Source organism: Coturnix japonica, chromosome 3 (genome assembly GCF_054131305.1).
Source record: "Coturnix japonica strain WE chromosome 3, WE-NBRP24, whole genome shotgun sequence".
Lineage (NCBI taxonomy): Eukaryota > Metazoa > Chordata > Aves > Galliformes > Phasianidae > Coturnix > Coturnix japonica.
Window position 1 is genome coordinate 60,736,118 of NC_140665.1, and position 12,392 is coordinate 60,748,509.

A 12,392-nucleotide genomic window follows, 5' to 3' on the forward strand; every position below is an offset into this window, starting at 1 on the left:
GGCTGGAAATGTGCTCTAAGACCCTTTAGCAAACATCTTGCAAATGCAAAACCAACATATTCACAATGGTTTCCATGATAGAAATTGCCAGAATGTAGCTCCTGCTTTAAACTATTGCCCAGGAGTCCAGGAGTCAATAACAGACTCCTGGACTCAGCCTCCTGATGTAGGAACTGCATTTGTTGTTGTTGTGGTTTTTTGTTGTTGTTTGTTATTTAGTGCATTGTGCACAAGTCTGAACACAGAAGCATCTAACAAATAATGTAGTAGATGAGGTTAAAATTCCCATATCTCTGTTGACTATGGGTGTATCATAGAACCAAAGAATCATAGAATGGCCTGGGTTGAAAAGGAACACAGTGATCATCTAGTTTCAGCACACTGCTGTGTTCTACTAGTGTCTCAGAAAACAAATCAGCAGTATTTTAGAGCATGATATTTCATATTTTGCCTAAAAAAAATAATAGAAATGTAAGGTAGTAACACTGTAAGAAAGAAAACTGTTTCCCAAAGGCTAAGTCAGATTTTCATATATGTTTCAAAACTTCTTTGCTGCTCCATAGAGCTGGGTTTAAAGTTTTGCAGAAAGATGGGAACACAGCTCTCATATCAGTCAGGAGGTTGGTTTATGCTGTAGAGGTAAGGATGGAGAACGGTGCTTTATCATTTCCTGACTATATATTAAAAAAACACTGTGCACTGCTACACTGGAGATGAGCCCGGGGAGGCTCCAGGTGGTTTGTGCTGGGCTGGAAGGTAATTTTCATTTTCTCATGATTAACTCCACATCTGAGTTCTTGATGACTTTATTCTTTGCAGCTTCTAAGCAGCAGCAAAGTGTGCTCCGTCTCTTTGCTGGAACAAAGCAAGGACACATAAAACTGAGGTAGCTGGGCAATCCCCTTCCCCCACTTGAGCCCCCTAAGTCTGCCATGGGCAATCCACCCAGCACTTATTGTCTCTGCCTTCAGAAGACAGAAGGGAGAGGGCAAATGTGGAGTTGGTCTTGCTGGGGACATATGGAATAATAACATAGACATTTCAGCTGACTGGGAATTTTAATAGTGTTTGGTGCTGGGTACAATGAAGATTCTCTATCAGTGCTGCTCATTACTGAATGAAAGCTAAGTTATGAACTATACCGGAATCTGTTTCTTTACTATTTTTCTATACCAAAGCTGCACATTTTTGATAACTGCAATAATGATATTTGTCCCTGTACAAGAAGCATTTGATATATCTTGTCTAACTTTGTTTCAGAGGTGGTTATTGCAACCTCGCTTCATAGTGGAGAAAAATGATGTCTCCCAGGAATAAATCGTACAAGGCACATTACTGGTTGGAAGAAATCATCCTCTCACAAATTCGTTTCTCTGCCATGTATGCGGTGAGGAAGGCTTGTTTGGTTTTGAGTGAATTTTATGTTGGTGTAATTCTACCAGCGTAGTACAAACAAGACCTATTCCCCCTTCTTTATTACTTTATTTTGTCCTTTGTCCTTGACACAGTTCGGTGTTTACTTCTTGAAAAAAAAAAGAGTGTTTTGCTTTTGACAAAAACAATCTGCACACACCTATAAGCCCCTCCACATTCAGCCCTGTCACTGCCAATGCCTTCTGTTGAAATGAATCCAGAAGGAAGTTCATTAATCACACAAGTTTATTTAGAAAAGTATCTATTTATGTATTAAAGGGTTGAAGCATTGAAGCATCTTCCATGATCTTTATTGTTTTCAATAATTATCCAAACACTCCCTTTGATAGAAATAGAGTTGGGTTTGCATTGTCACTCATGCAAATTTCTTTGCCCTTTCACAATTCTTGTAGCTTTTTTTCCCAAACCCCTTCCCAAGGGAAGAAGAATGTATGAATATTCTGAAGGTCTGCTTGACCGTTTGTATAAATGCAACAAAATGTAACGTTAGAATGACAAAATCACAGAATCATTAAGGTTGGAAAAGTCCTTAAGATCATTTAGTCCAACCATCACCCCATCCCCACCATGCCCAATAACCATGTCCCTTAGTGCCACATGTACATGTTTCTTGAACACCTCCAGGGACAGTGATGCTATCACCTCCCTGGGCAACCTGTTCCAGTACATCTTCTTTCTTTCTGAGAAATACATTTTTTTAACATCCAACCTGAACCTCACCTCGTTCTAAAAATAAAATTAAAAAAATATAGAGAGAAAGTAGTGAGAAAGAGGAGAAAGGAGGAGAAAGCAGAGGAAAAGGAGGAAAAGGGCCATCACAGCTGTAACACTTCACCATAATATCTGCCTTCTGCTGCAAAGGTGGGTATTTGCATCTTCCCTTGCTGCCACACAGCACTATGGGTTCTCTGGAACTTGAAGAAAAAAGCTGATTGAGAGAGACATGGAGAACGGACTTTAGGCAAAGAAGTGCCATGAATATTAATGGGACCAGAGGTTTCTGTCCTCAGTGGGAAAGGAGGTAGCATTCCATCAGGCCCCAACACTTTACTACCAAACTGTTTTTTAAGTTGCCATTGTGGCTTCTCAACACCTTCAGTTTGCATTGTATAACACAAAAGTTTTTGCATTTGTATTTAAAATGCTGAAACACTTTTCTCATCCTGGTGCTGGAAAGGTCCACAGATGTTGGTCTGCTAACAGCCATATGAGCAGTGCCAGACCTGGGAAAACAGGATCTTGTATCACAGATTAATTCACTGTAGCAACCTAGGGATCCTTGCAAGGAATAAACACTAGCTTCCAGTAGATGGTGATGTTTAATAATGTATTTCCTTCTCCGAGTCCAGCTGTCACAGCCAGACATGTCCATTTCTTTACATTTGAGTATTTTACTAATTTCCTGCTCTTACAATCACTGCATTGAAAACCATTCTCTTTTATAGAGAAATGAACACTTTTGTTTATCTCCCCAAAGTCAGACTAAATAATCTGTCATTATACATTTGTATTTCAGTAATCCATTCACAGCTGGTATGTCTCCATCCTCTATAAAACCAGAGAGATCCCATGTTCTGTAGTGGTCGAGGCAAACCACAGCTTCATAGTCTAATCTTACATATCTACATCAATGAAAGAGTTTCTTGCTCACCTGTCAAGAGTTTGTTAGACAGTTATCTTAGTTTACTTATCATGGTTTTTATACATGTTTTTCAGTGGTAAGGTATTCTTTTTTCTTTTGCCTGATGGTAAGAAAATGTTTGTATTCTTACAAGTATGTGCTCCTACGAGCTTGCAGACTGAACAGCCACTTCACTATTCATGTATTTGCACTGTGCTTTCATGGGCAGCATCCCTGGGAAGAAAAGTAAGAAGGCCAGCTGCGTTTTAATCTGGGCAGCTATATAAATATCTCTGATTTCACTGGGAATGGTCCAAGAATAGAGCTGAGGATACAGAATATGTTCACCCTTGAAGAAGCGACCCTGAGAATTTATACAGATACTCCCAACAGCTCTGTTAGCAATACTTGTTCTTGTATATCTAGCCTCTCTGCAAATAACTGCTGCATAGGTGTTAATAGAAGCAAACCACTGAAGTCAAGGGACTATTCTCATCATGTAAAGCCAGGTCCTAAATGCTTTGCCACCAGGTGAGTGCAGCTCCATAGTGCACTGCATTTCACAGGCAACACAGCACTCGCTGACAGCAGGCTGTTTTCCCTCTCTGTGTCTTGCTGTTCTACCTATTCTTGGACACAAGCCCCTGCTGCTAGATTTGCGTCAGCTTCAGCTCTTGTCAGTCACTTCCATGTGCTGGTTTAATTCACTGACATGAGGACAAGAGCAAGAAAACAAAAAAAAAAAAAAAAAGAAAACAAAGCAAAAACAAAAACATGACCTGCTTTCTAATATTTCAGTCAGTGATATCAGCCAATGAGTGCTATGAGTGGTAGGTAGAAAATGGGTTGGGTGTTGCATCTGGGAAAGGGAAGGAGGACTGTTTAGGCCAGAGAGGGGAGAGGCTGTGTGAAAATAGAGGGGAAGTGAGATCTCATGCCTTCTGCAGAACTAATCTGTCAGATCTGCTGAACTGCACGTGGAGCCATGCAACTGCTCATGGTTGCAATGGTGATGTGCATCTGACAAAAGATGCTTTTATGTGGCTTTCTTTGAAAAATGATCTCATACAGATACTGTTCAGCATTATGCTTCTTTAACTTGTTAACTGACTTTTTTATTTTTATATTTTATTCTAATACTAGAACTCAAGTTTCTATTTCTATATAATTTGATTAATGTTCTTCCCGCTAGGCATAATTGGAAGCCAGAATTACTGGATATATGTGAATTGAGTTGGGTATTCTCTTTCTTTAAAATTGTTTTTCATTACAAAATCTTTTCTTTTCTTGGAATTGATTTGCCATAGAAAGTCTCAAGGACAGACAATGCTTTCACTTGGAAACTGGTCTTCAGTCAACCCAGAAGCCAGACCACTGCTTGCCATTGTGCTTATAATTTGTGTTCTGATGTAGGAGTGGGGCACTGAGTCTGTTTCCTGGGAGGAGAGATTAATTCAGTAGCTTATATCTGAGTTGTGGTAATTGCAGTAGGATTTTTCTAAGGTCAGGACCAACTGCCTGCAGTTCTCTACTTCTGATTGTCACTTACACAACAGTGTTTGTCAAAAATGGATGTATTATAGACAGCTACTCTTACATGGGACAGATGAAGAAAATGTGATGCATTTCTGCCTTGTATCTTTGGATAAAATTTTTAAAAACATTTGATATAATAGGTATATTTGGTGACATACACCCTCACAGCAATTCAGTATGTTATCCAAAAGCAATAGTAGACTCTGCTCACTGACCTCAATGGGCTCTTGATTGGGTACTTATTTGCTAAGCAAACAGAAGATAAAAGTTCAATTTTCCCCGTGAACACAGTCATGAAAGTATTGAACCCTAAGTAAAATCACAAGTTCTTGCAAGTGACAGGTTCTGGTATCTGGTAGGGGAGAAAATGGTCTTTGATACCCATGTCAGGAAAGCAATGTTTCTTACTGTCAAAGGCTTTGTGTCTCCAAACACAAAGAGGTTTCAATGTTTACAGATCTGCTAGGCATAAATGCTGGCCAAGAGCAAGATCCTTGAGATAGATGAGTAGTGGGCAGAAAAGCAAATGTGTCCCAGAGAGGGAGCTGCATGGAGCCTCACAAGCAACAGAAGATGGAGATCTGAGCTGATGTGTGCTGCTTGGCAGAGAAATACTAGATAGGTAGGCTCAGTAATGGTCAGGATGCTGGTGGGTAGGGCACTTTCCCATACACTGATAGTAAATGAGTAATCTTGCTTACCTTCTCTCCTTTGGCACAGCAAGCCAAGGGAACCTGAATACTGCTTCAGCACCAGCCAGCCTCAGCTAGTCCTTTCCTTTTCCTGGAACTGCTTCGCCAGCACCTGCTGAATCTGCTAAGTGTTGTGAAAACATTGGATAGGCCTTGGCTGTGTCTCTTATCAACAGAGTAATTGAACAGGACAAATCTGCTGGAGTTAGCAGTGCATCCCATTGCAAACCAAGTGACTGTGTGCTGCAATTCATGGTATATCAAAGTGTCACTGCAGTTGGAAGTATTTTTCTATTTCCATTTCAGCACTCACATCATAAAAAAGCAAGACACAAGCAAGAGGTTGATTGTGCCTCAGCTCTTGAGTGATTGTGGTTCTATGTTAAATGTTTTGATTTACATCTCAAAACTGGACAACATTACAGTGGTTTTGTATCATCTGAGCAGAGATTCATTCAAACTTTAATCTGTCAATTTTTTGTCAGGTATTCTTTTGTTGGCTGACAGGAAAGGTTGAGTAATTATGATAGTACTCAACAAAGGGTGGTATAAAGTAGAGGTTTTGTAGCTTGCTTACAGAATGTCTGATTTGTCCTTGGGAAAGTGACCTTCTCTATCAGTAAAATAAAATTGAATGGTTCCTAGAATTCAGTTAACTTGTACATTGTTAAGGGAAAGGATTGTCTTTTCTTACATGTTGGACAGAGTCTGCTCCAGCCTTTTCGTTCCATCTTAGGCTACAGAAATATTACAAGTAATAGTGTGTGCTGATATCTATTTAAAGGAATATTACAATTATTCTTCACAGAACTAAGAAGTTCTTCATTTTTTTTTAGTTGTAAAGTCTTCTTACTTTTCCATGCAACCCTCCACTTATTCTTTATAAGGATTCAACAATGGGTTGTCTCATAAAGTTTATATTTCATATAGGGGAATCTCATACAGGACTTTGTTGATCCTTTCTATTTTGGGTTCTGTGTGATAAGACGTTGTATCAAAGATCAGCCTTATCAAAATACTTTTTAAATTTCTCATACATATGCATACGAACTTACAGAAAACGGATTTATCTGCTCCTTTATCTAAATTCCAATCAAATGCTGTTGCTACACTTCATTAAAAGGAAGGCATTTGGGCATGCACTGTTTACAAATAAGAAAGAACATAAACAAAACAGGCTAAATTAGGGCTAGACATGATGAGAAAGCTCTCAAGGGAATATAATTTGTGATGAGAAACTCTGGAGATTAAGTTCTTCAAACTATTTTGGGTTGGATTTACGAGAATAAAGAGCTCTAAGATTCATGTATGATATTTTTGTTGAACACCTACTTATGCATTTACAAATGCATTTTATGTGGATTACAGAAGGTGCATTAATGGCAACTGAAACAACAGTAACTTCTCCAAACATCTATTAAATTAGTCCTGGAAAGACAATTTAAAGAATTACTTTTAAAATTTGTATGCCTAAATTAGTCTTCAAACAGCTGTACTTTAAACATAATGTAAGCTTCTACATTTTGTTATCCTACTTTAAAGGAGTTTCGCTGTTTTTGGTAAAAGGGGTAGGACCGGTGATACAAGCACCAATGTCTGGCTCAGGGATATCAAGCTGTCATATTGGATGACTAGGAAAAAGTTAGATCATGTTTATGTGATTATCCTCCTCTTCTTTGTGCTGCCCTTCAGACAGAGGATGGGAGGAGAACTGTTTGATGTACATATACTGAATGATGTGTCAGAACCCTTTGTAAAGCCATATTCATTACAATATTCTGCAGTTGTTTTCCTGGTTCTAGATCTTGTTTTCATTGCCCCTTGTGCAAATATCCAAAGCATGCATTGCTTTCTGATGAGTCATTACCATTTCTATTTATTTTCTTTAATTTTTCCATTAACATTTGGATTTTATTAATGCAATGAATCTGTTACACTTCTCTGTAATAAAAATGCTCTTTTCATAAACCTTGTTAGTTAACAGATTGTACTGAGAATTTATCTAAGGATATATTGGTGCATTTCTAAATTTGATAGTGTTGCAGTAAGTCTGGAAAAGGTCTGCCATGGTTTAGTACTGGAATGTACAGAGCAGTCCAGTTATCCAAGACACCTCCGTAGAACCAAGCTGTGAATTACTCTAGTGTGATTCATGGCAGAATTCAGTTTTCTGTCTCCTAATTTCTTACTAATGAGATAGAACTAGATATTGTGCCTATGCAGAGACTTTTCCTACTACCTCACTTCTACGAATCTTGTAATTATGAATCACCTTTAGTTAATTTAAATATATATTCACAGACTCTAATGATTTAGATGCCAGAAAACTAATAGAAATGCTACCCACCACCACCACCATTATCAGTATCATTCCATTTTAATTGTGAAAATAATAATGAAATTACCTTGTAAGAATAATATGTGGTCTCCAGAATCTGCTGCCCACATACAACCTAGAGTACTATATATGCTAAGGAATTTTTCATCCATGTAAACAAGAATTATTCTGTAGTTCATGGAGACTGATAATAAATTAATTTTATTGTGTTTGAGGTATATAAAGGATTTTAACCACCTTGAATATGAAAGTTATTATTAGCTTATGGTCCAAGTTAGGCAACCATTAGTTACAAAATACAATTATATTTTCTTTTAAATAGAGCAATTTTTTAAGCTAATGTTTTTAAGCTAATGTTTTTCTAAGGTGTCTCACAAGCGTGACTTTTCTTATCACTGGAAGCAAAAGTGAAAGCAGGACTTTTTCAGTGAGTAATGTAATTCCAAGTAAAAAAAGAAAGATGTATGAAAAGAAGGAAACCATACCGATATAAAAACATGAAGAAAACAGATGGGAAAATTCTACGTGTCCTGGCCTCAAACTTTTGATACCTCTTTCTTTCTCATGGAGTTATTTCTGTCTTATGGAATTAAAAAGCCGATATCAAACCCTTTTGCTGCTGAAACATGGGAAGATTTCAAAGTAACGTAGTAAAACGTTTAGGGCTCAACCTCTCAAATCTTAAAGGGAATAGCTTAATACAAAACTCATGTGAAAGACATAACATTTATAAAATGTCTCTCTAGGAAAATACTAACTTAAAAAAACAAACAAACAAACAAAAAAACACTACCAATTTTCTATGAAATCATGCAAATTCTGTCCTACATTGGGACACATTTCATTTTTCTCCATCCTTTATAGATTTTAATCAATTCTTGCAATCTTTTGACTTGCAGCTGACTTTATTTCTTCCAATTAAAGAAGATAATAATAGTTGTTCTACAACTCCAAGTTCAAGCACTGGATGACTGCAAAAAAGTTTATATCAAAATTAATATCACTCATGTTTTTATATACTGTTAACCACTCTGTTATGTATTTCTTAAAGATACATGTACAGGTGTGTAACTGTAGATTAATGACTTGTATATTCTTGTGGTATACATTAAAAGACAGTTACTTGTCAGAGAGGAGAAATGGTTTAAATATTTTTTTCCATTTTTCTGGTTAGTCAAAGCAAATAGTACATTATTTTTGTGTATATGAGCTCTTTTTAACTGACAGTGCAAAATATTTTGTAGGAAATATGTTGAGTTCTATTCTAAGAGATTTTAAGAATGAGTTTTTACCAGGAACCATTCCCAGTTTGAAATAATTCCTTTTTTCTGGGTTTTTAGCTTTGAAGATTGAGTCAATATCCAGAGTGACTCCTGCAGGTTTACTGTCTGGGGTTCTTTTCCTTATCTGAAAGGAATTTTTATGAGTGTCACCTGTTCTGTCTGTACGCTTTTTGCAGATGTATGCTTACTTTTATAACACAATCTGTTAAGCCTTGTAATGTAAGTTGAGTTCTTTTAAGATCTCAAAATACTAAATAATTTTTAAAAGTCCAAAATTCGGGTGATGATGACAACCTTGAATCAGTGCTCAAAAAACTGTCAAAATGCATGTACCATACTAGATATTGTCATCCACACATTTTGGAGACATGGTCTCCACTTTTCCTTTTATCTGAAAACATTTAAACCTATGCTTTCCAGAACAGCTCTTGCTAAGCTATGCTGAGGAAGGGAAGGAAATGAATTATCATTCTCACACATAATAATATCTGCACTAACTGAAGGTTGAGTCAAAGAGCATTTCCCCAACATCTCTTAGAATCAAAGACATTCTCTTAAAAGCAGGGTCACCTGATTTTCAATGTGTTCTCCCAAAACAGTATTTTTTCAGTCCTCATCTTCTAATGATTTCTTATGGTTGTCAAATCTACTTCAGCTCCATAATAATTAAAAAAAAGATAAAAGCACATATTTTTAAAGAACAGCAACTACAAAACAAGCAAGCACAAAGTATTATTCGCAAAAGTGATTCAGTGAGAACAAGTACAAGGTCATCAAAACAACTACTTGGATTTAGGAAACTAGCTGTTCTTTGAAAACTCCATGTCCAACATTAAGGTTGCCCATGTCCAATTCCTTTGGGAATATCTAAAGTAATTAAACACTTAGATTTTTAAAATTAATTTTCTATTTTAAGATTTGTTCACTATTAATAATACTAGAAGTTAAGCATCACCCTCAGTCTCACTAGACTTTGATATTTGCATATGAGATGATCCCTAGACTGGCTTTCTTGCAGATAGGAATTTCAAGAACATGTCACATACACTAGGCATCACAAACATGGGAATTTCTAAGAAACTGTAAATTAGAATTTCTAAGAAATTCTAAAAACATACTGACACTCTTAGCATGGTTTTTAGCTGTCAGGCTAGCAGACATTTCTCAAACAAATCCTCAGTGTCATAGCAATGAGTAGGGGGCACTGGGAGTGGAGAGACCTCAGACATCTCCTTTATGTATCAAGGGTCTCACTCAAACACCAAGTAGTTGCTGGCAGAAAGGCCACAGGGCCCTACACTCTGAGGAGACAGTCCAAATATCTGGGCTAGAGATTTGCTTTCCCTCTGGATTGTACTACAGGTTGGGCCCAGATATTTGCACTGTCAATGGGTGAATGACATTTTTATTTGTTTTCCTAGAAAGAGAAGAGAATATGGAAAAAAGGTAAAAAAAGAAATCCTGGTAAATAGTTCCGGAAATAGCACTTTAATCAACTGGATGATGGCTGTCACAGTGTATTCATGAAAAACTGTTCTGCTTCTGTCCTACACAGATGATTACCAACTTGGCTGGGTGGGATAGAAACAGTCTTGCTAGATTATTTTGAAACAACAGCAATAAATCCTAAACCAACAATATAAATACTTCCATTTACTGGCAACTTCAAATTTGGAATGACTAACATGATTTTCCTTAGTGTCAGAAAAGTAAAATTCACTTGATTTTTTCATTTTGAAATTATATTTGGCTGAAAGGCTTATCTAAGCATGTTCAAATATCAGAGAAAGAAAATAAACAAATGTCTGCTCTGAACTCAAGGATCTTAGAAATGATCTGTAATTCCCTCTACATACACACAACTTTGCTGAACCAGAGCTACTTCAATTTCTTATAGGCTTACTGTAGCATAAACAGCAGAGATGCATACACAGCATTGACTATTAACCTTTCTGAAGAAGGAATTACTGTGGGACAGCCCAGTGAATGCGCTGACAGCTAGTGCAGGAAGGTAAAGGCGCTGTCACAACCTCTTCTTAGGCTCTCCACTAGAAGTAATCTAACGGGGCCATTTGCATCAGAGGACATTCAACTTTCAGAGAAAATCATGGGGCACATTATAATGCTGTGACCTGATGGAGAAAAAAAGGACTCGTCCTCTCCATTGCTCAGCTCAGCTGACACATTCTAGAGGACAAACCCAGTGAACCTGAAAATTGAGTTAGTTTGCTTCTCAGGAATTAATGTTCTTTGGCTTTCACCCAGGTTCTATTTCACTGCTGGCTTTTTGTTTGGATTTTTTTTTTTTTAATGATTAATGATGATTTTTAATTGGACACAAATGTAAAAAATTGGTATTTTCCTTTATATTCTTTAATTTTAGCATTGATATTAAGCTAAGTCTATTCCCAGTTAGTAGAATACTTTTTTAGAGATAATTAAAGTGAAGTAATTCAATATCTGCTTCTTTCTACTTAAAATTCTTTCTCAGAGACTGAGTAATGTAACATCCTAGGGTTGATTACAACAGTTCTATTAATCTACAAAGTTGGCAATTCTAACCAATATTTTCTCTTCATGATATTTTTACTTCAATTCCAACTATTTTGCTGTTGTAGTTCTTAGTATAGATGCAGTCTGAGATTTTGAAATGTAGATATGATATTGAAATAGACACCTAGAGCAAGGCTCATATGAAAACACATGACTGCTTTGCAGTCAGTTTTCAATAGGAAGTGATGAAAAGCATCTTTCTTCTTTAACACTGTCTGACTATATATATAGGGCTTTACAGATAAAGTATTTCTGTTAGAATTTAGTGCATTGATATATCCATAAAATAACTAAATCTGAGTCAAAGAAGTACTTATTTCCTGCATGGAACAGTCTTCTTGACCAAGCTACTGGCAGTTGCAAAACTTCCTTCTGCACAGACACCATAACCTGTCAAGCTTTAGGGGCTGCAAAGATGGGAAGCAGGTGGTCCATTTGCACGTATCCACTGCTGTATCCACACAGCTATCTCTGGCTTCTCTTGCACATATTGAATTGTGGAGACTTTGAATATATGTGCCACTGCTGCCAAAAACTTAAAAGCTGTGAATTTGCAAGAAGCCGCCTGCAGGATTAATGCTGAACTTGGCAAGACCATTTCCTAAAAGTCTCTTATTCTGGTTCTTCTCAAAAGGAAGCTGAAGACCATGTGGAAAAAAACATCTTGGCACGGTAGCAAGACACTCTGAGGCATATAGTGACACTAACAGAGTATCTCTGTCTGCACCCCGATCTTCTAAGGCCTCTTATAATTCACCTGTGTCTCTCATCTTATCTTTGGGTTTGGTAAGTCATGCTTTCTGCCTTTCCACAGTTTATTAAAGGATGCTTCTTAGACATGGTGATACTAAAGTTCACTTGAACTGATTGCAGTCTTATCTTGCAGACATATAGAGGTGTCACCTTCTCCTGTGTTTTCCCCAAGAAATATTCCT